This window comes from Rosa chinensis, chromosome 6, assembly GCF_002994745.2.
Source record: "Rosa chinensis cultivar Old Blush chromosome 6, RchiOBHm-V2, whole genome shotgun sequence".
In the NCBI taxonomy this organism is placed as follows: domain Eukaryota; kingdom Viridiplantae; phylum Streptophyta; class Magnoliopsida; order Rosales; family Rosaceae; genus Rosa; species Rosa chinensis.
Window position 1 is genome coordinate 35,233,971 of NC_037093.1, and position 26,672 is coordinate 35,260,642.

A 26,672-nucleotide genomic window follows, 5' to 3' on the forward strand; every position below is an offset into this window, starting at 1 on the left:
ACATATATAGCTGGTAGGGAGGCACATGGCCACCGAAGTGCAGCATGGTTTGCATGAGGTCGTGGGAGCCCATGCATTTTTGTGTGATGTAGGGTTAACTTCGGCCCCGATCTCGGGGGTTCTTATTTGTGTTGACAATTTTCTTGCAGAACTGGGTGGGGTTAATTGTTTTAAGAATTGGGCTTCCATGGTGCCATCCACTTCACTGCCTAAAATGATAGAGTTGTAAAATGGTTTGGCTGCAAAGAAGATAGAGAAGAAAAAGGCATTGGATCTGTTGGGTTCGGATTTGGTGCCTGTGGGTTCGAAGCGTAAGGCTGCATTTGAACTTGCCGAGGTTGGGAAAAGATATCTTGCTCTGCCCTCTTCTGAGTTGCAAGTTGATGAAAACACAACTTTGTTGCTGCAGCATAAGAATGGCAAAATTATAGTTTCTCCCAAGAAAAAGAAACTTGGATGACCTCGGGGGAGTAAGAATAAACCCAAATCTGCTCGAATTCTTGGGTTGGAAGAGCAAGTGAAGAAACCTCGGAAATGGAAGTCTCAGGGGGACAAAATTGGTGATACTGGAGCTTTAGTGAATGCCATTGACACATGGATTTCTAAGGTGGATGGTGTGTTGAAGGAAGGAGTTATGGAAGGGGAGTCTCCTCCTCTTATTTCTCATATTATTTAAATTTATTTTTAGGTCGCAAGGATCAATTCCTCTGAGGGTTCATTTTACTATTTGCTTCGGAGGTTTATGATCTTTGTTTAGAATAATGGTGCTTAATCTCCTTAAAAGGTGGGTGTACTAGGGGTTTCCTGGGTCTTATTCTTATGTTAGAATAGGTTTTTAAGGTTCCCTAAGAAACGATTCTTTCTGTCGACCCCATAGGGGTGTTTCGTTTTTATACTGCTTGCTGAATATATTTAATGGGCTGACCTCTTTTCATCGAAAAGAAAAAGTGTGAGTAATTAAGTAGTTCTCATTTTTATCGTGTTCGAAAAGAATTGATTAGTTGTGTAATTTTGTCAATCATATATAAAATTGACGTCATCATTATGAGCCAAAAAAAAAAATCAACTATGTTGCCATAGCTTTCCTATTTTTGCTTTAAAATATTACAACTGAAAGTGATTACATGTATAATTCATAATCTCGTTTTCTTGTCAAAAAACAAAATGTAAAAATTCATAATATTTGGCCAAAACAAAAACATGAGAAGAACATTTCATTTTCTCATGAAAAAAAATGCGTAGTCTAAATCTAAAAATAAAAATTGAAGGATTTTTTTTTTATTAACAATTACCATCAATAGTAAAGGACTGTGGAAAACTATCAAAATAACACTACAAAAAAGAATTCATTTTGCCACGGCTTTGTGCAGTCGTGGAAAGTCTGTTTGCCGTCGCAAAAGACCAATGGCGACGGCAATTACACCGTTGTCGTTGGTGGCGTCGCCATTGCTCGTGGCTACGGCAAAACGCCGTCGCAACCAGATTTAGCGACGGCAACAAGAGTAGCAATGATTTGGTCACTTATTAGGCGACCGCATGTAGCGACTGAAAACGCCATCGCAAGTAACCTATTTGCTATGGCAGATGCTGTTGTTTGCAATAAACTTTTTTTTCATATTTTTTTATTTTTCCAGAAATTTTCCCTCCAAATTTGATTAGAAATAAGTGGGAAATTGATTTTCCCTCTAAAATTGCGACGGCGTCATTGCCGTCGCCACCCCAAGTAGTTTTCATATGAAGCTTTAGCAACAGCTAATAACCGTCGCAACCAATCGACCACTCAATTTTTTCAAACCAAATTTTTTTCTGCCATTTTACACACTTAATCAAAAGATATCGTAAAACAATATAAAGCACCAAAATAATTCTTTCAATCATAGCTATCTCACAACTGAAATTATATAATCAAAAGATAAGTGCCAAGTTATATTCCACTACCAAGTACAAACTGAAATTAACCAAACTACAGTCTTTCATAATTATAATGTCCTACCATACTAGATAACTGAAAGGAAAAGTTGCCAAACTTAATATTGTTCAAAAGCATCCTTGACCACAATACTATTTATCATTAACTAGAGGGGCTTGGTGAGTACTAGAGCATGCTCAATTTCTTGATCACTAGTTGACTGTGGATGAACTCCTTCTCCTATGGACTCCCTTCTAAATTCATGGCCACTGGTTGCATCTTGAACCTATCACATAATGCACAAGTATACAAATATCAAACCGGATTCACATGAAAAATGAAACATGCACAAATCAGATATTGTCACTACACGTAGTTTGAATTCAGAATCTGGGAATGTTTAAGAACTGCTACATGAATGTTATCCTCATTATATTTGTTATAGAACATGATGATTTTGGCTTACTCCATACACACATAACATGCATTTGTAATTCTGAAACGAAACACATAACAAATAATACAAAATCATTGAAGCACGCAAACACAGCTTCCCTTTCTTTCTTCAAAACTGGGAAAAAAAATTAACTTCCAGCAAGAGTTTCATCTACTGTCATACAATAAGTGAAATTGAAATGATATTAGACTCATACTTTTATCCTCTCAGCCATATAAAAAAGCTAAAGCTAACACAGTTTGTTCATAAACTCAAATCAACAACCAAAACTGCAGCCTAAGTCTTCAACCTATCTTAGCTAGCAATCTCAATATCTACACAGATCATTTTATACACATTCAATATTTACATAATCATGCATATATATACACAAACATGTATATAAACAAATTTGTCGAAGATAAAAATAATAACGATATAATCATGTCCATTTTTTCCCTTATCAATATCTATGTCAACTGGAAAAACAGTAAAAAAAATAGCTAAGTATGAAAATATAAACCAACTATACTAACAATAAATATCTACATTAAATGAACAACATAACATCAAGCAGAAATAAACAAAACTAAAAATTTAATTAATGAACACACATCATACAATATGTATATTAGATTAACATCTAATTAATCCAATGCGCACACACACACACACACATATATATATATATGCAAATTCATAAAACACATGTAGGATAAGGGAGCTTCATTACTTTGGAGAAGACATTGAGGAATAAAAATAATAATAAGAATTATAGAATTCCTGTCATAGATTTTATATCAGAACCCCAACTACCAATTAAAACAAAATGCAATAGACAAAGATCAAGGGCACTTTCCACTACATTTACAACCAAATAGTATCATTGACAACGATATAATGAAAAGAAGAGCCTTACCTAGAATCAAAACCAGTAGATAGAGCTTATGATAAGAGGAAGACAAATGACACAGATCGAACAATGAGATTATAATGCAAAGAACCTGTAACCAAAAACAATAAAAAATAATTCACGCAAAGTCACATGTATGGAAAAACCAAATTGGCTAAGTCTCTTCATCAAAATCAAAAACATCAAGATATACTGAAGAGTCATAACTAAGGTTTTTCTTTTAACATTGCGGAATAATGTCTAGACAAGAGAAAAGATATGTTCTCAAACTTGGAATATACATAATCAGACAATCTTTAGATTAATCACTTAATTAACTAGCTAGTTTGACAATCTGACAAGTAAGGTATCTGACATGAGAGATTACATAAGTACAATAGAGAAATATAAAAGGCATCGTACATACACCAATTGTACTATAAGCAAGATAAATGTTGTTCAAATATAGTGACATGAACTGACAAGAATGACAAAGAAGACGAAAGCTCAACTGGGGCATATATTCCACCTTGATCATGAGGCATTAGAGACCAAAAAGCTGGAGACCAGTAACAAAAACACATCAATTGCATGAAAAAGAAATCCAAGAAAAAAGGCAAAACTTTCTTCTTCTTATCTCAGTCATCGTTATTCTTAAGGCAAGGTTTATTGTCAGTAAGAATAATAATAAAAAAATTATGATGACCTACATTATCATTCTTCTTCAGAAACTTCTTTCCAAAAATAATTTTTTCCTTGCAAATGTAGAAGCAACTACAAAGCTATAGGTACGACAATAATTAAGCCATGCCTATTAATCTAAAAGGAATTTGAGAAAAACAACCCAAATAAATTACCAGACCATCCTGCATAATGAAATCAGCATAATTCAAATTACATTCAATTATCTACCATTTGGTTCTAATGCTCCGAGCACAATATGTCCCAAAAAAGTTAATGGCAAAGAGGCCCATGCAAATTGTTTCTGGTAACTCAGTTCCTATAAAAATATTATGGCTCACCTCTTCCATATGCTAAGACACATCATGAACCACATCTGCATGACACAATCACATAGCTAGTCAGATGAATATAGCAAGCAAGTCTTTCAAACCAGTCCAATTCCATCACTTTCTTCATTCCAAACTAACAAAATTGAACTAACAAGGAAGATAATTAGATATGATGCAGTACGAGTTTGTTACTAAGGGCAATTAGATATGAAATGAACTGCTCATCAATCTCATAATTCTAGACTTTTTGTTTTCGTTCAGCTTGTAGTAAACACAAATCTTTGGGCATCTCCGTAGACATTTCTGTGGGATCTTGAAAGCTCCTTATGGCAAAAAAAGAATTTGGGAGGTGACTAGTAGGTACCTTAGCAGGAATTAGTGTTCCAGAAGCACCCATCAGATCAATAATATATTCACTGCATGGTATGGCAAACACATTCACTTAGATCAATAACAGTTTCAGAAAATTTTAAAGCATGCATCAACCACCTTAATCTGATGGAAATGTGAATGGAATTGTAGTAGCAAGGCAAAAACAAATTGCATGTACCTTTGATTCTATTATCCTCATTTAAACATGATCGTAAATTCAAATCCTAACAACTTCAAACTAGACGGGCATCAAATGAACATTAATGCAGAGAATACATGTAAAACATAAAACTTAATGAATTAGTTTCACCAGAAAATTATGCATAAAGAGAGATCAAGAGTTAGAGGACATTACCTTCCAATTCCACTATCAATTTTACAGCTCCATCATTAGTACCCGTGTAGTAGCTACCTTTGACCAGCATACATGGAAGATTTATCTTATCAGCTAGTACCTAAAACTAGAGGCAAAAAAGAATTAACTATGTCAAAAATTCCTTCAAAGGCCTAGAAAACCTTCATTAGATTTAAGCATAAGGTAATGATCAATTTTTCAAAAGGAAAAAACAATGGGACTATAGTCGGATTTTTGAAAGAAAAAAAAGTAACAACATGCTAGATAAGTTGAATGGTGCACATAATTTTCCAATGATTCAGATTGACAATTAAGGTGAGTTTTACAAATTGCCACAACCTTAAAGAGAAGGGCCCGGTGGCGTGAATGTCCAACATCAATTTTTCCAAGGGGAAGAATGATAGTGTTCATTGAATTTCGCAACTCATGCCTCCTTATTTTCCACCTTCTTAAAATCTCATCCGCATCTCCAACTGGACGACCCATTCTATCAACAACAATATCAACAATCTTCTTAATCAAGCCACTTAAAAGTAGACCATGTTGAGAAATCCACTCTAGAGATGCAGCATATGCTCTTTTCTCGAGTTGTTGGAGTTCAGTATCAACAAACCTGTTAACTAATATGACATCATAGTCGACATTATCTGAAACTGATACAGCTTGAAATTCCACCAACAACGGCATCTTCCATTGTCTAAAGGAATTCAGGGTAATTCCATACACGTCTTAAAATCCATCCACCACTTTTTCATTATAATCTACAACATTATGGCTCTGCATCATAACACAGAAATGAGATTATTAAGAACCCACTTTCCTCAAAATTGACAAAATATTAAAGAACCGGATACATCATTTACAAATGTTCATCATACAAACACACAACAAATGCACATTTAAACCTTCCATGATTGATCCTTCTCACTTATACCAGTATGCAATGCAATCTTTTTATCTACAACATTCTTTTCGACTTAATAACCGAGTAGAATCCCAAAATTAACAGCAGGCACACACCTAACACCATTTAACTAGGAAATTGTTAACTAAAATGGAACCGTAATCCACAATTCAGCTATGCAACTCCATTTAATCACAATCCTAACACCATTGCTATCTCCCCTACGAATATTTTTTGTGTACTTCAGCTTGTCCCCTTGGGGATCTTTTTCAATTTACACAAAATTAACCAGTCCATAAGGCACTGTTGAAACATTTTTACCCCATAAGATGAACTATGTTGTTCATTATGAATGAGGTTGATTAAAAAGAAGAAGAGTTCAGACTGCGGAAGGTCTAGCAATGGCATTTACAAAATTCAACACATGTATAATAGGGAACGCACCTTCCAGAAAAATGATTGGAACTGTCACAGATTTAGCTGCATCATTTACGGAGGTAGTTGGAAAAGTTTGAGCTTTTTTGGAGAACTGTTTAGCAGCTGCTCGTGCACCAGCTATGGCTGCATTGAGACTCAAAGATCTTCCAGCTTCAGATGTTCTAGATTGATCAACGTTTGCAGATATAGACCCCGGCTTCAAGGAAAATGGATCTTGTGGATTTGGAAGTGGAAATAGAAACTTCAACCAGGGTGAGACCTCTAATAGCAGCTTCATATATCTGAAACATGTAAATAAGTTAGGTCCAGTACAAAATAAGCACCCAGAAACAGAGAGGGAGCAAATTTTTGCACACAATACGCACCTTCTTTTCCAAGTTATAGACACCTTGGTAGCCACGCATCTCGATCAGCATTAACAGTTTCTGCATTAACCAAAACTAGCACACACACAGAGTTTATCCTGCAAATCAAACAGTAGCCATATAGTTTATCCTTTAAGTTACACACCTGTGGCTGCTCGCAAAGCCAACACATATCGGTTTGTGCTTCTAGCCGCACCTGTATATGTAACCAAATAGTCCAAGGTTAGTCAGCACAGTTTTGGCACCCCTGAAATCATTAGCTTACTACATTAAGAAATTTAATGGCTTAACCAAGTAAACCCACCCCTTCAGGTACCATCTCCCAACCAGCTAACTCTTCGCGTCAAACACATCCAACTACTTCCAACACACCCTATCTCATGCACAAAACCATAATTTGTCAAAAGATGCAGTCATGAATCATACAAAGCTACAAACTGCAATTGAAGAAGAAATCAACATTAAATGGAAATCAAGTTATCAAACCCAAAGCTAACTACCCAATCAGTATCATTACCTTAATTTAATTTAAATCAACATCAAGTGATCAAGATCAAAAATTCAAAAGGAAATTGAACCCATTTGAAACTCAATCAGTATCATTACCTTAATTAAAATCAAGATCAAGATCAAAAGGAAATCAAAACCATTTGAAATTGAACCCATCAGAAACTCAGAAGAGAAGAAGAGGAGGACTAGAGGAGCCGAGGAGGAGAAGAAGACAGAGAGGGAGAGAGAGATAGTGAGATACCTGGAGGCGGAGCTCGGAGACAGGACATGGGTTGCTGCGTTCTGTGAAATGGACTAGGGAGTGCTCCAAGTCTCCAACCGAGTTCGGCGGTGGGACTTGGAAGGAGAGGAGTAGTTCCCAAACAAAAAAAAAAACAAGGCTATATACTTTTTCTTTTTTTGCCCCCCAAAGCCCGGTGGGGCTTGAGCCCTACCCAGCCTGTGGCTGGATCCGCCCCTGTGTGTTAGTGCCCAAAGCCCAAAAAAACAAATATCCCATTTGATTTGTTGAAATAAAAGACTAATTTCTTGGAGTAAACCCAAGCCAAATCGAATCTTGGTTTTGATTAGCTCCCAAAACATGAAAAGAATTGAGCTTTGAGCTTCTGACCTATTTTGACAGTGGAGATCGACAAGATGCAGGCCACAAAGCGAGAGACGGACAGATCTAATTGATTTCTGGGTATTAGGGTCTGAGGGACGAATTGAATATGCAGAAAGAGGAAGAAAAATAGGAAGGAGGTGGAGCTGAACTAGCAAAAGTCGACTTCGCGGATTGCTATGGTTGACTTCGCTGTCAGAACTGGACGGAGTGAGCAGGAAATAGCAGATGGAGGGAGCGCGAACAAGTAGTCAAGAACAATGTTTCTGAACACAAAAACCTAAAAAGCTTCCGACATGTTTAATTTTGGCACCTATATCCACCCAAAAGTCAAAAAATATAAATGTATAAAATGAAAATACACGACGGCATGTTCTACAGTAGTTAAAAGTAGAGAAATTTAGCGACGGAAAGAATATGCCGTAGCAATTGAAGGCATATTTATGCGACGGCGACACCATGCCATGGCAAATAATTTTTTTCTTTGCGACGCCGCATTTGCCGTAGCGAATTTTTGATCAATGGCGACGACATTCTGACGCCGACGCTAACTGGTGAAGCCAAATGAATTCTTTTTTGTAGTTTAATTAAGCTCAATCACCATTATATGTAAATCCAACATTAGGAAACAAAACAACTGAACTTAAAAATAATTTTTTCTGCTCTTGGATTTACATTAAATGGTGGTTGAGCATAATTTTCTTAGTTAATTACATGCCAAGTAAACATTATTGTTGTAAAGGACCATCTAGGATAAAAACCGAGTTCGTAAAATCCACACAAGAATGAACTCAACAAACCATATATAAACTATAGACAACTACAAAGGACTACCAGACAACCTTTCTTTTAGCACAAAAGTCCACAACCTTTTCCTTTATACAATAGTGGACACACTTTATTCCCTTTAACCCTTTTATAATTTTACACAGTAACAACCAATATTTTTTTCTTAAAAGCCTTAACACAGTATCAGCCTAAGGACTAGCCTTCAACATGCCACAACTTTGCCTAACGACCTCCTGTCTAAGCGGCTACTAATAGGGCTAAATCACTGCTGCCTTAATATTATATGGGTTCAGTTTCTAAAGCAAAAAACACAACAATTGCTACTGCTACTACGTACATAACTGTTACTGCTAATAAGTGAACAACTGCATAAACAAAAATATTTTTATGACAGTGTACTGGGCACAAGCTGAATTTATTTATTCAAACATAAATACAGATATAGAACCCAGAGCCTCACTCTTGGGTAAACAGCTAAAAGCTGTTTAGTTACTACTAGTCATAAATAATTACGAGTACTTACTTGGAATAAAATGCACACTGCATCAAACTACTTGCAGAAACACTACTACTTGAGAGAATATGATTCTGCTCAATTTTCTGATGCCTTACAAACTGATCCTAAAGCTCCTTATATAGGGAACAGAACTCAAACTGGAATTCAAAACACAAAAATGTACAGGACAACTCCATTATTTTCTGCTCTCGTGAGTGCTCCGGATGATTGAGGTCAGACGAAGAAAAGCAGATTCCTTTAGGTGAAATATTTTTCACCTTCATCTTATTTGAAAAGCAAAATCATCTTTTAGGAAAAGCCAAAGTTGCTTTCGGTGCTTTTTACACCTGCTGCTTCATATGTTTTCATCTATTTCAGAGTTGTGGCTAAGGACAAAAGAGTTGCTTTCTATCATTGCTTTAGTTCCATTTTCCTCTACGTCTGTAACTCCATACATCTTATAGTGGTTGTCATTTTCAAGCTTCTCGATCCATTGTAGACATGCTAACATGGAGTCTATCTCTTTTCTTTTGAGAGATAGGAAAAGGTTGCTGCTAATAACTTTAGGATGGTCATAAGCTGTACAATAATTTTTTCTTCTACTGCCAGGAATGTGTTTTCTGTATCTTCTTCAATGATCTTCTTGATATATTTTAGGGACATAGCCTTCATCCAAGGGATACTGGAATTTGGTTGGCCATTATATCCCACACATGCAGGCTGAAGATATCTTCCTTGAATAATTCTCACATAATGATATGGAGAAATATACTCAACTTCACCATTTTTCTTCTAAATCCATTCTAGTGGAGTAGATATGAATTTCAACCTAAGAATGCAGTCATTTTTCCTGACATTCTTGACAGTGTTAACTATGATAGGTGGCAAACCTTTTAGATCTTCATTAGTTTTTGACCAGAGATTATGGACAAAACCATTTTCAACAAGCCACAGCTTGTGTTCTTGAGGATGTTCACTCTGAACATTGACTACTTACCTTCTAACATAAGGTCCGGGGTGTAACGTCCCGTACCTCAATTTACCAGTTTACTAGTCATTTGGACGGTAAACGACCTTTACCTTCACTTTTATTGTCGTTTTGGTACTTTTAGGGGTCCCTAAAAGATGACTTTTTGTTCGGATCAAAATTTGAGAAAATTTTCTTCATGAAAGTTGTAGGAGACGTTAAACCGAGCGCGTGCATATATGGTACGTAAAAATCGGAGTTCGTATGTCAAAGTTATGAGTATTTTCGTGTGAGGGGTATTTTGGTCATTTCAGCACACCTTAATTATAAGGGGCTGATCCCATTTCCAGCCATTCTCCCTCATCTTTTACGACAGAAACGAGAAAGAAAAAAAGAGAGGAAGAGAGAGAGAAAGAGAAAGAAAGAAGGAAAGAAAGAAAAGGAGATCCGTTCAAACCGTCGACATTTTGGAGAAACCTCAAGGTATAAAGTTGTTCTTTACCTCATGATCTTTCTTTTGAGTATAATTTTGCATATATATTGGAGGATTTTAGAGATTGAAAATCCGGCACTATTCACAAATTGGGGGTTTACTGTTTTCTTAATTGTTGAGGTAGTTCTAGTTATTTTCTGAACTTGGTGTAGTTGAGAAAAATGCTAGGGGGATTGAGATGAAGCTGCTGCCAAAATTTGGTGACAATCGGAGAAGTTGACCGCCGAGTGAACAGTACCGCGCGTGAACAGTGCGGTGCGTGAATAGTGGTGAGGTTTAAACAGAATTTAAATTCTTTTTTTTAGCTAGTTAAATCCTTTAATTTTTGTAGAGGTTGATTATGTGAATTTGGTTGGAATTGGAGAAGTTTTTAATCAATTATAAATTTCTAAAGATTTGGATTTCGGTTAATGTTAATCGGGAATCCGATTGTCGGATTTCCTCCATAATTGTTATATAGTCTGAAATCGACGAGTGGGCAGTGTTTGTGAAGTTTGGTAATTTTTGGAGAAACTTGGAATTAAGTATGAATTTTGAAGTTTAGGGTTTCGATTATCGAATTACGAGAATCCGACCGTCGAATATCTCTCGGTTCTACCTTGAAACCTTTAAATTAACGAATTGGTATTAGTGGTATAATTTGGGCTAAATCCGAGGAGAATGGGAGATGTAATTATGAGGAATTGATTTTAGGAATCGTATTAAATTATTGAAGAATTATTCACAGAATATAATTGTGTACAAGACGACGTACCGAGCTATTGCTCGATGACGGAACACGAATGCGTGATGGTCGGAATAGTACTGTGAGTGGACTTTTATTGTTAAATATTGATGCATGCATTTATTTTCTTAAATAATGCTCTAGTTTTAATCATATTACTTATTGAGCAAATGATTTGATTTTCGGAAATTCGATCTCGGTTTATCTCGTGGATTAGCTCTCGATAATGAGTTTCAAAGGTTGATTATGATTTATAATATTATTTGACAAATTGCTTATTTCCGAGGTAATTTTCCGGAATTAAGTATATTTCTAATTGCCGATTTAAGTTCCTGGAAGATTCTCGAGATGAGTTTCGATGGAGTTGGATTTTCTCATTTATTAATTGACTTTCGGTTTTGGCATCGGGAATGCCTAATTAAGGATTTTGGATTTGGTTGGTTTCTTGGAGATTTTGAGAGATTTTCGGAAATGAGATTTGCTTATACTAATTTCCGGTCTCCTTTACGGATTTGAGAATATTTTGGGCGTGTGGGACACGCCGTCGATTTATTTCTATTTCTCACTTATTTATTTTGAGATTGAGAGTAATCTTGGCGTGCGGGGTCACGTCGTTGAATACATGGTTTCTATCTCATGAGAAATGTGGGGAAGCTACATGGATTTACTGGTTTTCGATGATTTTTCCTCACCATACGCGGGTCATGTGATTTGGTCTCCTCCTCACAGACTTTGTGTTTGTGAGTGGCAGTTGAGGTAGCTTATTCTCCTCCTCACTTACTTTGTGTATGTGAGTGGCAGTCGAGGCGATTTATTCTCCTCCTCACGTGGGTGGTAGTCGAGGTCATATTCTCCTCCTCACACAATCTATGTGTGAGTGGAAGTTGAGGTTATTAGTTCTCCTCCTCGCATAATCTATGTGTGAGTGGCAGTCGAGGGTAGGTAGAGCCTGGGAGGCTCCATTACCCGTATGGTGATATTTCTTCCTCATATCCTATCATTACTTGACTAGCGGGGCCTAGTCTGATTTCCGTTTAACCAGCGGGGCTGGTCTTATTCTGTTGAGTATCGGAGTTTCCATCCTTCCTTTCAGTTGTTTGGGACTAGCGGGGCTAGTCGGTTTTCTTGAGCGGAACTCCTTTTGTTTCGTTTTCCTAAATCAGTGCATGCATCGGGATATTTTTTAATAAATTAAATGTGGGAAAGTATAAAATCTCTTTTGTTTAAAATTGCTTATTTTTGTCCACTCACACTAACGTGTTTTCAATACTTTCCTCTGGGCCATTCGGTTTCAAATGCCCAGTTTGCAGGCGAATTAGTGAGGTCGGTCGTACACGGAGTTGAGGCATAGTCAACAGCATGGCTTCCGCGTTTGCCTTTGAGTTAGGTTGTCCTTATTTACCCTTCTATTAGAATTGCTCTGATTACCTATGAGATTTATGTTTTTCAAGTTGAGGTTTGTGTTTTGTGAATTGGAGATTGATGTTGAGTTGGGGAGCAGGGTGGCTCTAGAAGTATAAGGATGATTTGATTTAGAAGTGTAAATGCTTTCTACAGGTTTTTGGTAGCCCATTTTAGGGGAAGTTCCGCCAAATTTTTGGTAGAATTTCTTCTAAGGTGGGCCCTGTAGGGCCACTTCGGATTTCACCCTTTCAGGGTGAAATCCGGGGCGGGTCCTGTCACGGGGACTATGAAGAGAGTTGGAGGAAATGAGTCAGAATTATGACTTCCAATAAGATTATGAAAGTCGAACCAGTCTGATTCTTTTAGTGCTAAAACAGGAACTCTAGCACTTTCAAGGTCTTCAAGATACTGGATTCTTTCATTCTGGACAGCACTCTGCTGTTTATTTTCATTAACTTCTTCAAACTGTGTCTAGCATTTTCATGGAGTTCTTCAGCTAATGCAAGAGAGATGGAAACATGATTCCATTGTTTCTTTCCTAAAAGGCATATAAGAGGTTATCTAAAATTGCCTTCTGATGGTATGCTAGTCTCCTGCCAGTTCTGAACACAAGGTCAGCAAAGGTTTTTAATTCATAATTAAAAACATTTATAACTCCAATTGGAGTTGATTTGCTTTTTGGCAAAGCAACAGCCTTCAACGGTCTTGATGAGCCTTTATCATCTGCCGTTTGAGACGGGCTAGCCAATCCTTTACCCTGGGATTGATCAGTTATGGCTAGTCCTTTTGGACTTAGCAAGAATCTTTTGAGGATTTTTTCTTTTGATTCTTCAGCCTTTTCAGGTTCTTTCCCAGTTCTTTTGTTTTTGGGATTGCCACCTTCGTCGTCATCTCTTCGGCTGAACATTGCCATTTCTCTGGATAAGGTGTCTGGAAGATAGTTCTTATTTCCTGCAATTAATTCAACACTATAATCATATTGGTTAAGAAATAATTGCCAATTTGCTAATCTTCCTCTATCAGCAGCTTTATCAAGTTAAAATTTTTTAAATTCTTTACTCTAGCACAATTGGTGTGTATAGTAAATGGTTTTCCAAGTAACAGCTAACATTTGTTTTTCTCCTGTAGAATAATTTTGTTCTGAATGGCTGAACTTGCCACTACAAAATTTGTAGATCTTTTCAATGTTAGTTTCAGGCGTTTTTGCCAGAACCACAACGGACCAGTAATTATCACTAGCATCTGTTTGGAGAACTATTTCATCATTTTCCTCTAGTTGTTGGAGATGAGGGAGATTCTTGCAGATAGCTTTTATCTGCTTCGCAATTTTTTTATCATCTTCTATAAAGTTTCATTTTCTTTTGGAACTTGTTTTAGGAGATAACATTGCTATTAGTCTTGAGATTTTGGGAATGAAATCCCTTCCATAGTTGATGACTCCTAAGAATCTTTCTAGACTCTTAGCATCAGGAATTTTATCTAGAATTTTCTTGCAGAGAGCTTTTATCTGCTTCATAATTTTTCATCAACTTCTGTAAAGTTCCATTTTCTTTTGGAACTTGTTTTAGGAGATAACATTGCTGTTAGTCCTGAGATTTTGGGAATGAAATCCCTTCCATAGTTGATGACTCCTAAGAATCTTTCTAGACTCTTAGCATCAGGAATTTTATCCGAGGATTTCCAGATTTTCTCAAGGATGTGGGGTTGGAGTTTTATCACTCCATTCTTGATGTTTATTCCAAGGAAATCTACTTCATCTAGGATAAAGAAGATTTTCTTTTCTCCTAAAATGATTCCATGCTGAACTATCAGCTTTACAACCACATAGAGGTGTTTCATGTATTCTTCTCTATTTTTGGAGACGACCATGATGTCATCAATGTAGACGACGCAGAATTCAGCAACATATTTGAAGATGTCATCCATCTTTCTTTGGAAGATTGAAGGGGCTTGTTTTAAGCCAAAGGGCATTACCAACCATTCGTAATGACCTTGTGGTGTTCCAAATGCAGTGAGAGGAATACTATCTGGATGCATCTTAACTTGCCAAAAACCCGACTTTGCATCGAATTTTGAAAAGACTTTAGCTCTTCTGAGCTGATTGATCAGTACTCATACTTGAGCAATTTGATAACCGTCTTTAACGCTCTTCTTATTGACATCTTTGTAGTCAATTACCATTCTAGCTTTTCCTCTAATATTTTCTGCATGATTTCTCATGTAGAATGCTGGAGCATGACGAGGGCTAGTGGATGGTTGAATTAATATTTTGTTCAAGAGATCTTCAATGTCTTTTCTGAATTCTTTTTTATCTTCCTCTTTGTACTGAGGAATATCTTTGACATGATAGATAGCATTCATATCATGTAATCTTAATTCACAGACCACCGGGACTTTTTCCCAAAATTTCTGAGGTTGACATCTATATTCTGTTCGAGCATTTTCTTGATTTTATCAAGAGTATGAATTTTCTGAGACTCAAGCTTATTCTGGAAGTGCTTGAGGTTATGCTCATAAATGAAACCAACTTCTTCATCTTCACTAGTTTGTTCTTCTTCAGAAGATTCTTCAACAAATAATTCCTCTTGTTGTTTTATTTGTAGCACAGGTTCAAATTTGGGTTGGTAGGGCTTATGATCACCACTATTTTGTTGCGATCTCTAATATTGAGTAGTAAAGTTTGGACCGACTACACTTTTTGCGTGAGTAAGTCTGTCTGCCCAAAACACCTTATCTCCTTTTCTGAAGCCTATCACTTCTTCATCTTGAAGAAATCTCTGTTGGAGAATGAAATCATTTCCCACCAAGAAATCGGATCCTTGGCCTTCTGATTGCCAAAGAGTGTGGATGATAAATGTTCCTCCACCAATGGTGATATGAACATCTTTAGCTACTTTATTCATTGTAAGATGGCTTCCATCAAACTGGACACCGGTGGCTATTCTTTTATTATCTTCTTTTAGGAGTTCTTCTGGAATTGGAAATCTTTTTGCAACTGTGAATCCAGATCCATTATCCACAAATGCATGTAGATGATATTTTCTGTGATTAGAGAATTTTAATCCAATTTCTATGTAGTTGCTGTATCTACTAGTAGAGATGATTTTCGATTGTTGAAGCTCATTTTCTTGAGCTTGTTCCTGTGGTATGAATGGTATACATTCTTCTGGGACGTTTTCTGGTGGTTCAACCAGTTCTATGTTTTCATCAATTTTTTCTTCATCTCTTTTTTCTTCCTTTATTTCTGAGGAAGATGGTTCCATAATTTCTTGGAACAAAGTTTCTACTTTTTTCTCTTTTTGTTCAGAGAAATATTTTTCATATTCTTGTTCTACCAGTTGGCTGATAAGGCCATTCTTGGTTCTTCTTCTTGCTTAAGCTATGAAGCTGTTCATACCTACACTAGCAAGCTAGTTCTCTCCATCACCAAGCATAAGTAACACCCTCTTTGGGACATACACAAGCCATGGTGAGGCCCAACCGAGACATGCATCGTGTAGCCCTATGTTCAAGCTACGCCACGGTATCCGGAAGTCGCAAATCCGACGTCGGGAAGCCACCTTTCCGCCCTTGCCAAGATGCCACCACAACATAGCTTTCTACATGCTTCTAGGCTTAATAGACTAGAATAGTAACCTTGCTTGTCCCACATCGAAGAACAAGTAAATGAGAAGCATTCCTTCATCTATAAAAGGAATGCCTCCTCCCACAACTCAACACATTCATTACATCTCTTGTAATCTTGTTAGGCCGCAAGGCTCGACACACTAGTATAGCTTTCAAGTGGACGTAGTCTCCCGCTCATGCGGAGGCGAACCACTATACATCTTGTGTCAATCTCTCTCTCTCTCTCTCTCTCTTTATTTATAGCTAACTAGATCCCCACGGATCCAAGCATTAACATTGGCGCCGTCTGTGGGAAGCCAACACAAAGGCTTCGTCACCTACCACGAACTTTGACTCGAAAATGTCGAGTTGACGCTCATTCAACATCAAATTGGAGTCGGTCAACGCCCGGCGGGGTCGGTCAACGCCCAGCGGGGCTGGTCAACGCTCGGCGGGGGTCGGTCAGCGCCCAACTCACAAAAGTCAACGCTGACTGCAAAAAAAAAAAAAAAAAAAAAAAAAAAAATTTTGAAAAATTGCCTCCAAACTTCTCTGGACACCCAGAGAATTACTGTGGCCACCCTCTTTCGCTGCATCAAGCCGCCAGCATTAGCGGCCAACACAAGCTCCGCCACACTTCTTCAACGGCAAAAGCTCCGCCAAGAACTACCATCTTCATCAGCCAACCGGCATCTCCGCCAAACCGCCGGCGAGCAAAGCCCAGCGCACTCCGCTGGCACCATCACAGCTCCGTCAGCGACAACCCGGTCCGCCAGGAGACGCTAGCGGCAAAACCTCCGCCGGCAGGCCGGTACACTGCGTTAGCAACGTTTGCCGGATAGCTTCACCGCTGGCCTAACCTTCCTCCGCCAGATCCAACCAGCAGCAAGGCCAGCACCTCTGCTGATGTTGCACCACCAGCAGCCAAGGATCCATCAGCGGCAATTCCACCGCCCAACTCCTCTGCTCACCGCAGCAACCGCTGACCCAGTCCGCCGGAAATGTTCGCCACCAAGCTCCAGCTTCCGCCGAACTCCATGTTCCGCCGGACCCCAGTTCTGCAGCTCTGGTCCTCTCTGTTCCGCCGAACCAGCTCCGCCTGACTCTTCTTCTCAACACCGCCTCCGCTCCGCCGGACTCCGTTGAGCAATCCCTGCTGCAAGTTGCACCTCCAAGTGCACACCAGGCTCCGCCGAACTCCCCCGCTAGGAGTCACCGGCGGCACACCACCGCCCAACACCCACGACCACGATCTACAACGCTTCTTCTCCGCCCAACTCCTCCGCTCACTGCAGCTCCGGAGCTCCCTCGCCAATCTCCATTTTTCCGCCCATATCCATCAGCGGTGCATCCCTCCGCCCAGTGCTGCACCGCCCGGTCCCCCAACCGCTCCGCCCAGCGCTCCGGACTCAACGCCTCCGCTGCAATTTGCTGCACCGCTGCAGCTTTCAACCAGCTCGCTCCGGACTCAACGACTCCCAGCACCGCTCCGCTAGCTAGCTCCGCCCCGCTGAGCTTGGAGCTCCGCTCCGCCGAGATCGCCAGAACGCTCCGCTGCGCTCGAGGTACCGCTTCGCTGCACGCTCCGCCGGACCACAGCAAGCGACTCTCCCCCCGCCGGCCACATCCCCTGCTGGCACCATCTCTGACCCAGCGACCCAAGCTGCAGCTCTCCTGCATCCAGCAGCTCCGATCCGGCGGAGGATCGATCCGCCACACCTGCAACCTCCGCTGGCTTCCTCCGCTCACTGTAGCGGCCCTACCTCTGCTGAGCTCGGTGATCTCCGCCAAGCTCCAGGTGAACGCCGAGGCCACCGCCTGCACAACCAAGCGGCAATCCACCGCCCATCAGCGCCGAGCTCCGCCCCGCTGAACAAAAGGTTCCGCTGACCAGCACGCTTCCGCTGAGCTCGGAGCTCCGCTAAACTCCTATTCCGTCGACAGCAGCGTTCATCACTGAGCTTTCAGGCCACCGCCATACCCTTACTGCTCATCCCTGTGTTCTTCTCTTGTTCTCCTCTTCGATTCGAACATTTGGTCCCTGCACTGCATATTCACTTGCACTTTTGCAGCAAAGCCAAGATAAGCTCTCTGTCTCTCTTTATTTGGGTACACACGTGCCTCATACTTGCACATATGGGTGTCATGTATATCCTTGTCTGCCATGCCCATTCACTACACTACAACAGGCTCTTTCTATATATATTCATATGATGGGCCAGTGAGTCTACGGTGATGCATGGTATATTGATATTCATGGTAATAGTATATGCTGCTTTATTGAACCATGAAGTTATATTATATTCTTGGTCCATCTAATTGAATGTCGGCAACTACTTGGTCCATGATGTAATTGACTCATTCACACGCAAGTTATATAGCTGTCCATGATACATATATGAGCTCCCACTGCCCAGGTGTACATGCATGTCCTCAACTACTATATCACTTACATAATTTGCTTCCAAAATCTCATCAAGGTACATATAAAGGCTATTAGTGTTGATTTTACATACCCGTGTACTAATCACCTATTTCTTATTTTTCGAGGAGACAAAATCATCATTTTTCGAGCGTCATGCTTGGACAACTCCAACTTCAACTCGCTCCAAATCGGCACAAGATAAGTCACACCATCTTATCTTTACGCTCTTGCAAATTTGAGCTACCGCCAATACCATGACTATACATGTCTCTATAACCCTTAAGCATGCCTACAACATGTTATTAGCAACTTTCCTACAAGTACATGCTACACACATACATGCTTAAATTCACTTTCATGTGACATTCATCTAGAACCTTGTGACACTTATAGCTCAATTAAACATGCTTGGATAAACGCTTGCGAAACGGTTACGACTCGTTTAGGTATCAAAGCATGGCCGCGACTCGCTTGGGCTACGCCCCGCACGCTCATATAACGCCTACACCTAACTTGCTCGAACACCTAACTCACTACACTTATCCAACATGCTTTAATTACGCTCTTGGTTCACAATGCTTCTTACATGTGGTCTAGCCTCCGGGCACTACATTTTTTCACGTTTCCTTACATATGGTCTAGCCTCCGGGCTCCACGAGTCTATGGTCTACGACCTACCGCCATGCGGCAGGGCGACGCCCCATTCTCTCATGCACTTACGAATTTTTGTCTTTTGTGATACAGGATAGCGAGTCCCTTCTTGCTTGCGGAGCTCGGGGACTTGTAGAGGCCGTGCGCCTCTCGGATGTTACTTATGCTTGATGACTTAATGATTTGAACTCCCCAACCAAGAAGCTACTCTTACTCGGGGACTTCGGGGACTTGTTCATACCTACACTAGCAAGCTAGTTCTCTCCATCACCAAGCATAAGTAACACCCTCTTTGGGACATACACAAGCCATGGTGAGGCCCAACCGAGACATGCATCGTGTAGCCCTATGTTCAAGCTACGCCACGGTATCCGGAAGTCGCAAATCCGACGTCGGGAAGCCACCTTTCCGCCCTTGCCAAGATGCCACCACAACATAGCTTTCTACATGCTTCTAGGCTTAATAGACTAGAATAGTAACCTTGCTTGTCCCACATCGAAGAACAAGTAAATGAGAAGCATTCCTTCATCTATAAAAGGAATGCCTCCTCCCACAACTCAACACATTCATTACATCTCTTGTAATCTTGTTAGGCCGCAAGGCTCGACACACTAGTATAGCTTTCAAGTGGACGTAGTCTCCCGCTCATGCGGAGGCGAACCACTATACATCTTGTGTCAATCTCTCTCTCTCTCTCTCTCTCTTTATTTATAGCTAACTAGATCCCCACGGATCCAAGCATTAACAGAAGCATTCTTTATGATAAGTCTTTTTCGACTCTTCACAGAACATAGGAAGTCCATTCTTTTCATGACATAGGCAGTAGTCACAAACGAATGTACCAGGGTTCACCTGATAAGAAGACATTATTGCTTCATTCTGACTTTCATCCCAATTTTTGACTTTTAGAACATTCATCTGTCTAGATTCTAAATATTCTACTTCAGAATCTATTTCAGAATCAAATGATTCTTCTTTTTCTGACCAGCATAGTAGATTGACATATCATCTTCTTCTTCATCAGAATAGACTATTTCGTAGCCTTTCATATTTGTTGTTTCTACTATGGCTCATATTCTTCAAATAGAAGTTTAGTAGATCTTTTACCCTTTTCTGGACATTTGTTGGCATAGTGCCCTTCAGCTTTACATAACCAGCATCTGCAAGCTTTCTTGCCTGGTTGTTTATTCTGATGGTGGTTTTGTTTCTTCTTTTTCTGGAAGAATTTCTTTTTTGGATCTTCATCCTGTTGTTTCTTGAAGTTGGAACTTTTCTTAAATTTCCAATCTTTTTTCTTATTACTCTTTTTGAACCGTTTTGAGTAATATTTTTATTTTTTCTTACGGAATTTGGATTTATGACATCCCTAGTTGGTAAGCATATCCAGTATTCCATAACAGAAGTTTTCAACTCCTTTGAGTTGTTTCTTGGCCATTTTGGCTCTAAGATTTGCTTTGCATTGTTCTTTCAGTAATTGCCTGATTCTGTCGGCAATTCCTCCAACTAAAAATCTTTCAATTGGTTTTTCAGGTATGCTTTCTCTCACAGCTGTTCTCCATGGTTCAGGAAGTTTTCAGTGTAACAAGTTAACTAGATCAGTATTTTCTAGTTCACCTATCGTACAGTAGTATTCTTGAAACTCATTCAAGTATTCTTCAAAATATCTCATGTCACAAATTTTGAGAGCATAGATATTTGATTTGGCCGTTTATTTAGCCTTTTCACTCAGATTTGAGAGATCTCCACAGAATTGATCATACAGGGGTATTGCAAAATCATACTGAGATTTTAAATTTTTTATTTCTTCTAGCCAGTCTCTTCCTCTAGCAGTCTCTTTAAAAGATAGATAGTACTTTTTGGCTACTCCAGTGAGAGTAGTTTCATAGTACACCTGAAGATTTGGAGCTTTAAATTTTCCAAGGGTAAGAGCAGAAGCCATCATGAGGCTATCTACCCATTGGTCAATAGCTTTTCTTTTATCTAGAGCTTTGTCTAGAATTAGCCATATACCATAGTTCGTGATTACCACCCTAGGCATATTGTCTTATGGGATAAATCTTTGAGAATTTTTTCTTCTTTTCTGCCTGTAGGAGCTTTCTGTACAGAGAGTTTCAGTTTTCCCTTTTCTCTATGTAGATACCTTTCACTAGCATGACTAATTGGCTATCTCACCAAGCATAAGTAACACCTTCTTAGGGGGCCCACAAGCCATAGTGAGGCCCAACCGAGACATGTATCCCGTAGCCCGATGTCTAAGCTACGCCATGGTAGTCGGAAGCGGCCAATACCTGGCATTGCCAACATGCCTTTACAATATGGCTTTCTAGACTGGAATAGTGGTTTCTTATCCCACATTGGAAAACATGTAAAGGAAGGAGCCTCCCTCCCCTATAAAAAAAAAGGAGACTCCTTCCCACTTACTCATCATCCCATTACATCTCATGTAATCCTCTTGGGCCGCAAGGCCCAACACATATAGTTAAGCTTTCAAGTGGACGTAGTCTCCCTCTAAGGCGGGAGATGAACCACTATACTTCTTGTGTATCTCTCTTTATCATTAATTAGACCCCTCGGTCACATACATTAACATTGGCGTCGTCTCTGGGAAGCCAACACAAAGTCTTCTTCACGAGCCGTGAACTTTTGGTCCTCTAGCGTGTCTACGGCGACATATTCCTCCAACGAGGCTAGCGTGTCCCGCGACGACATCTTCCGCTAGTGTGTCCGGCGGGTACATTTTCCGCTAGCGAGTCCGGCGACGACATCTTCCGCTAGCGAGTCCGCAGCGACATATTCCTCTAGTGAGGCTAGCGTGTCCCGCGACGACATCTTCCGTTAGCGTGTCCGGCGACGACATCTTCCGCTAGCGAGTCCGGCGACAACATCTTCCGCTAGCGAGTTCGCGGCGACATATTCCTCCAGTGAGGCTAGCGTGTCCGGCGGTGACATCTTCCGCTAGCTTGTCCGACATCTTCAACTAGCAAGTCCGGCTGCGATATCTTCCGCTAGCGTGTCCGGCGGCGACATTTTCGCTAGCAAGTCCCGCGACGACATCTTCCGCTAGTGAGTCCGCGGCGACATATTCCTCCAGTGAGGCTAGCGTGTCCCGCGACGACATCTTCCACTAGCGTGTCCAGCCGCCACATTTTACGCTAGCGAGTTCGGACGACATCTTCCGCTAGCAAGTCCGTGGCGACATATTCGTCCAATGAGGCTAGTGTGTCTGGTGGTGACATCTTCCACTAGCGTGTCTGGCGACGACATATTCCAGTGAGGCTAGCTAGTCTGGTGGCGACATTTTCCGCTAGCGAGTCCGCAGCGACATATTCCTCCAGTAAGGCTAGCGTGTCCGGCGGTGACATCTTCTGCTAGCGAATCCTGCGATGGCATCTTCCTTTAGCGTATCCCACGACGACATCTTCCACTAGCAAGTCCGGCAGCGACATCTTCCGCTAGCGAGTCCGCGGCGACATATTCCTCCAATGAGGCTAGCGTGTCCGGCGGCGACATTTTCCGCTAGCTAGTTTGCGGCGATATATTCCTCCAATGAGGCTAGCGTGTCCGGTGGCGACATCTTCCACTAGCGAATCCTGCGATAGCATCTTCCGCTAGCGTGTCCAGTAACGACATCTTCCGCTAGCGAATCCAGCGGTGGCATCTTCCTCTAGCGGGTCCGGCGGTGACATTTTCCTCTAGCGATTCCGACGGCGACATCTTCTGCTAGTGAGTCTGCTGCGACATATTCCTCTGGTGAGGCTAGCATGTCCGGCGGTGACATCTTCCTCTAGCAAGTCCGGTGGCGACATCTTCCTCTAGAGAGTCCGCGGCGACATATTCCTCCAGTGAGGCTAGCGTGTCCGGCGGCGACATATTCCTTTAGTGAGGCTAGCGTGTCCAGCAGCGACATCTTCCTCTAGGGAGTCCCGCGGTGACATATTCCTTTGCTAGCGAGGCTAGGACAACTCCAACATAATTTGGGTACTTACATCAATTCCAACGCTTACTCTTTCAATTTGAGCTAGTGTCATGCCAATGCCATGCTTTTACTACTTCTAAGCATGCCTACAATATATCACACTTGATATGCATTTACATGTCTTCATGATCCTTAAGCATGTTCACAATAATGCAAAAATGTTATTAGCAACTTTACTACAAGTACATGCTATACAACTATGCCATGCTTCTATTTAATTGCAACTCAATTAAATAAACATGTGACACTTTGCTTAAACAAACTATGCCATGCTTATTTGTTGTTCATACAATTAGCAAGATTTACATGTACATTTTGTAAATACTTTATCTGGCCTCTTGGCCACCGTATGTTGTCAAACCCTCCCCACGGGAAATAGACCTAAACGGGTCTAGACTCCACTAGTCTATGGTCTACAACCAACCGCTAAGCGGTAAGGCAACGCCTCATAATGACAATGACCGCTACGCGGCATTACAGTCAAGCTTTTCTCCTCCAGGAAAAAGTAAAGGGACCGGTTAACACAGCACGCGACATCCATTAATCTGACGGTTAACCCCCGACGCTTAGGTATCAAAGATTAGGTTAGCTATGGAATGCCCACCGCCTCCGTAGCACCCCCGACCTCCGCTCTCCCGAGCTCTAACACTCACGCCTCAGCTGCACCCCCGACCTCCGTGCTCACGAGCTCTAACGCTCAGGCCTTCGCGGCACCCCTGAGCTCCGCGCTCACAAGATCTAACGCTCATGCCTCCGCGGCACCCCTGAGCTCCGCACTCTAGAGCCCCGCGCTCACGAGCTCTAACACTCATGCCTCCGCGGCACCCCCGAGCTCGGCGCTCCCGAGCTTCCGCTCACGCCTTCGCGGAAACTCCGAGCTTCAGCTCATGCCTTCCAAGCAACCCCAAGCTTCCGCTCACGCCTTCGCAGCACCCCCGAGCTTTCCGATCATGCCTTCACGGCACCCCCAAGCTTCCCGCTCATGAGGTTCCGCTCACGCCTTCTTGACACCCCGAAGCTTTCCACTTACGCCTTCGCGGAAACCTCTAGCTTCCCTCTCACGAGCTTCCGCTCATACCTTCGCGGCACCCCTGAGCTTCCTACTCACGGGCTTCAGCTCACGCCTTCGTGGCAACCCCGAGCTTCCTGCTCACGCCTTCGCGGCCACCCCGAGCTTCCTCTCACGCCTCCGCGGCAACCCACGAGCTTCCCGCTCACGCCTTCCCAGCAACCCCAATCTTCCCGCTCACGAGCTTCCTCTCACGCCTTCACGGCACCCCCGAGCTTCCTGCTCATGCCTTCACGGCACCCTCGAGCTTCCTGCTCACTCCCTCACGGCACCCCCAAGCTTCCTGCTCAAGCCTTCCCGGCACCCCCGAGTTTTCACGCTCTTGCCTTCCGGCATTCCCAAGTTTTACACTCACATCCCCTCAACATACTACACATTAATGGAACATTGAAGTCTTCTACCATTTGTCGTTTGTAACAAATTGAATTCTTTTCGTGTTCCATTAATACGAGCGAAAACCAAACAAACACAAGCGTTCGCATATTCATCACTCACGAATTACAAATGCTTGCCTTCAGGGCACTCATGAAACTCACATCGAGTGTAACCTCGTCAACTCGACCACGTTCGTTCTCTTGCGAGCACCACGTGCATCATATGCAATCCGTATACTCATTCTTGGTATGCTCAAACAACCGTATGCATTCTCGAGCCTATACGTCATATACGATCATACTCGATGGCATTCCCATGTATACATCAATATGTATCATGCACCTCGTACATTCACATATGCCAATACATATCAGTGCAACTAACATACGTTGCCCAATACAACAAGCATTCTATATATGCGCGTTTTTTGTCTTTGCATGTTAACGAGTCCCTTCTTGCTTACGGAGTTCGGGGACTTGTAGGGGCTAGACACCTCCCGAGTGTTACTTATGCTTGATGACATCATGTTTACAACTCCCCAACCAAGAAGCTCCTCTTACTTGGGGACTTCAGGGACTTGTAGATACCTCTCACTAGCATGACTAATTGGCTATCTCACCAAGCATAAGTAACACCTTCTTAGGGCCCACAAGCCATGGTGGGGCCCAACCGAGACATGTATCCCGTAGCCCGATATCTAAGCTACGCCACGGTAGTCGGAAGCGGCCAATACCTCGCCGGGAAGTCATCTTCCCGGCCTTGCCAACATGCTTCCACAATATGGCTTTCTAGACTAGAATAGTGGTTTCTTATCCCACATTGGAAAACATGTAAAGGACCTCCCTCCCCTATAAAAGGAGACTCCTTCCCACTTACTCATCATCCCATTACATCTCATGTAATCCTCTTGGGCCGCAAGGCCCAACACATATAGTTAAGCTTTCAAGTGGACGTAGTCTCCCGCTAAGGCGGGAGACGAACCACTATACTTCTTGTGTCTCTCTCTTTATCGTTAATTAGACCCCTCGGTCACATATATTAACACTCTAATGATGAAAGTTTTGGAACTGGAGCTTTCTCCGTCTTCTATTTCTATATCTTGATAAGGAAGGATTTTTCTTACCTTTCCTGTTTTGAAAATTTTCATTTCTTTGATTAGTTGTTCTAAACGTTCAGTATTTTCGCAAGATTCAACTTCATCATAGAGTTCATAGAGCTTTTTTGCTCTAAGCATATTTACTGGTCTATTTAGATCATCTTCTAATTCTTTCAGTAATAGCTTCTCTAGTGCTGTAGCATCTTCTGAGATGATTTTTGTTAATCCTGACATTTTCAGGATATATGTCACTTTTTTTGTGATCGTCAAATTTTAGATTGATATCTCCAGTCTTTCTACTTTCATAGATTGCCGCTTTGGCACTTTCTGATGGTCTTTTTGGACCAGATAATTTCCATTCAATAGGAAAAGTTACTTCATTTCAAGTAACCTTATGAATCTGTTGTGAATGGTTATTTTGACTGGTGAGGAATCTAGTAGTAAGACCTGAGATATTTGATATCCTTGTCTTAGGTTCTACTGTGATACTTATCAGTTTATAGTATATTCTGTATACTATTGCAAGTTCTTACATATTTTCTTTCATTGATATACCATATGTCTTGACTCTCAGTCGTAGACAATGGGCTGCATCTTTCAAACTGGTTGAAAAGTTTGGGAAACAGTTGAAATAAGCTACTTGATTGCATAAAGATGCTTCAAGTGTTCCCAACAGACTAGCTTGAAAATCTGTTAGTCTATTGTCTTGTAGGACACATAGAACTAAACAGTTTATGCCTTCTCGGGCAAGAAGGTTTATGCCTACTTGGACTGCTCCAATGTGCATAAATTGATAATTTTTTGCC

At 41.1% G+C, this 26,672-nt stretch overlaps 2 long non-coding RNA genes and 1 pseudogene across 2 annotated transcripts; 1 reads left to right on the forward strand and 2 right to left on the reverse strand.

The window, feature by feature from the left end:
• Window positions 1-4,279: 4,279 nt before the first annotated feature.
• LOC121049852 lies at window positions 4,280-5,000 on the reverse strand. Its single transcript, XR_005801455.1, has 3 exons — window positions 4,978-5,000; window positions 4,615-4,666; window positions 4,280-4,397 (listed from the first exon to the last, which is right to left on the reverse strand). It is a non-coding gene; the product is annotated as an uncharacterized LOC121049852 (long non-coding RNA).
• Window positions 5,001-6,260: 1,260 nt separating this feature from the next.
• On the reverse strand, window positions 6,261-7,350 carry LOC112171238 (annotated as a pseudogene).
• Window positions 7,351-10,406: 3,056 nt separating this feature from the next.
• LOC121050177 lies at window positions 10,407-10,941 on the forward strand. The gene is made up of 2 exons (XR_005802274.1): window positions 10,407-10,530; window positions 10,693-10,941. It is a non-coding gene; the product is annotated as an uncharacterized LOC121050177 (long non-coding RNA).
• Window positions 10,942-26,672: the final 15,731 nt, after the last annotated feature.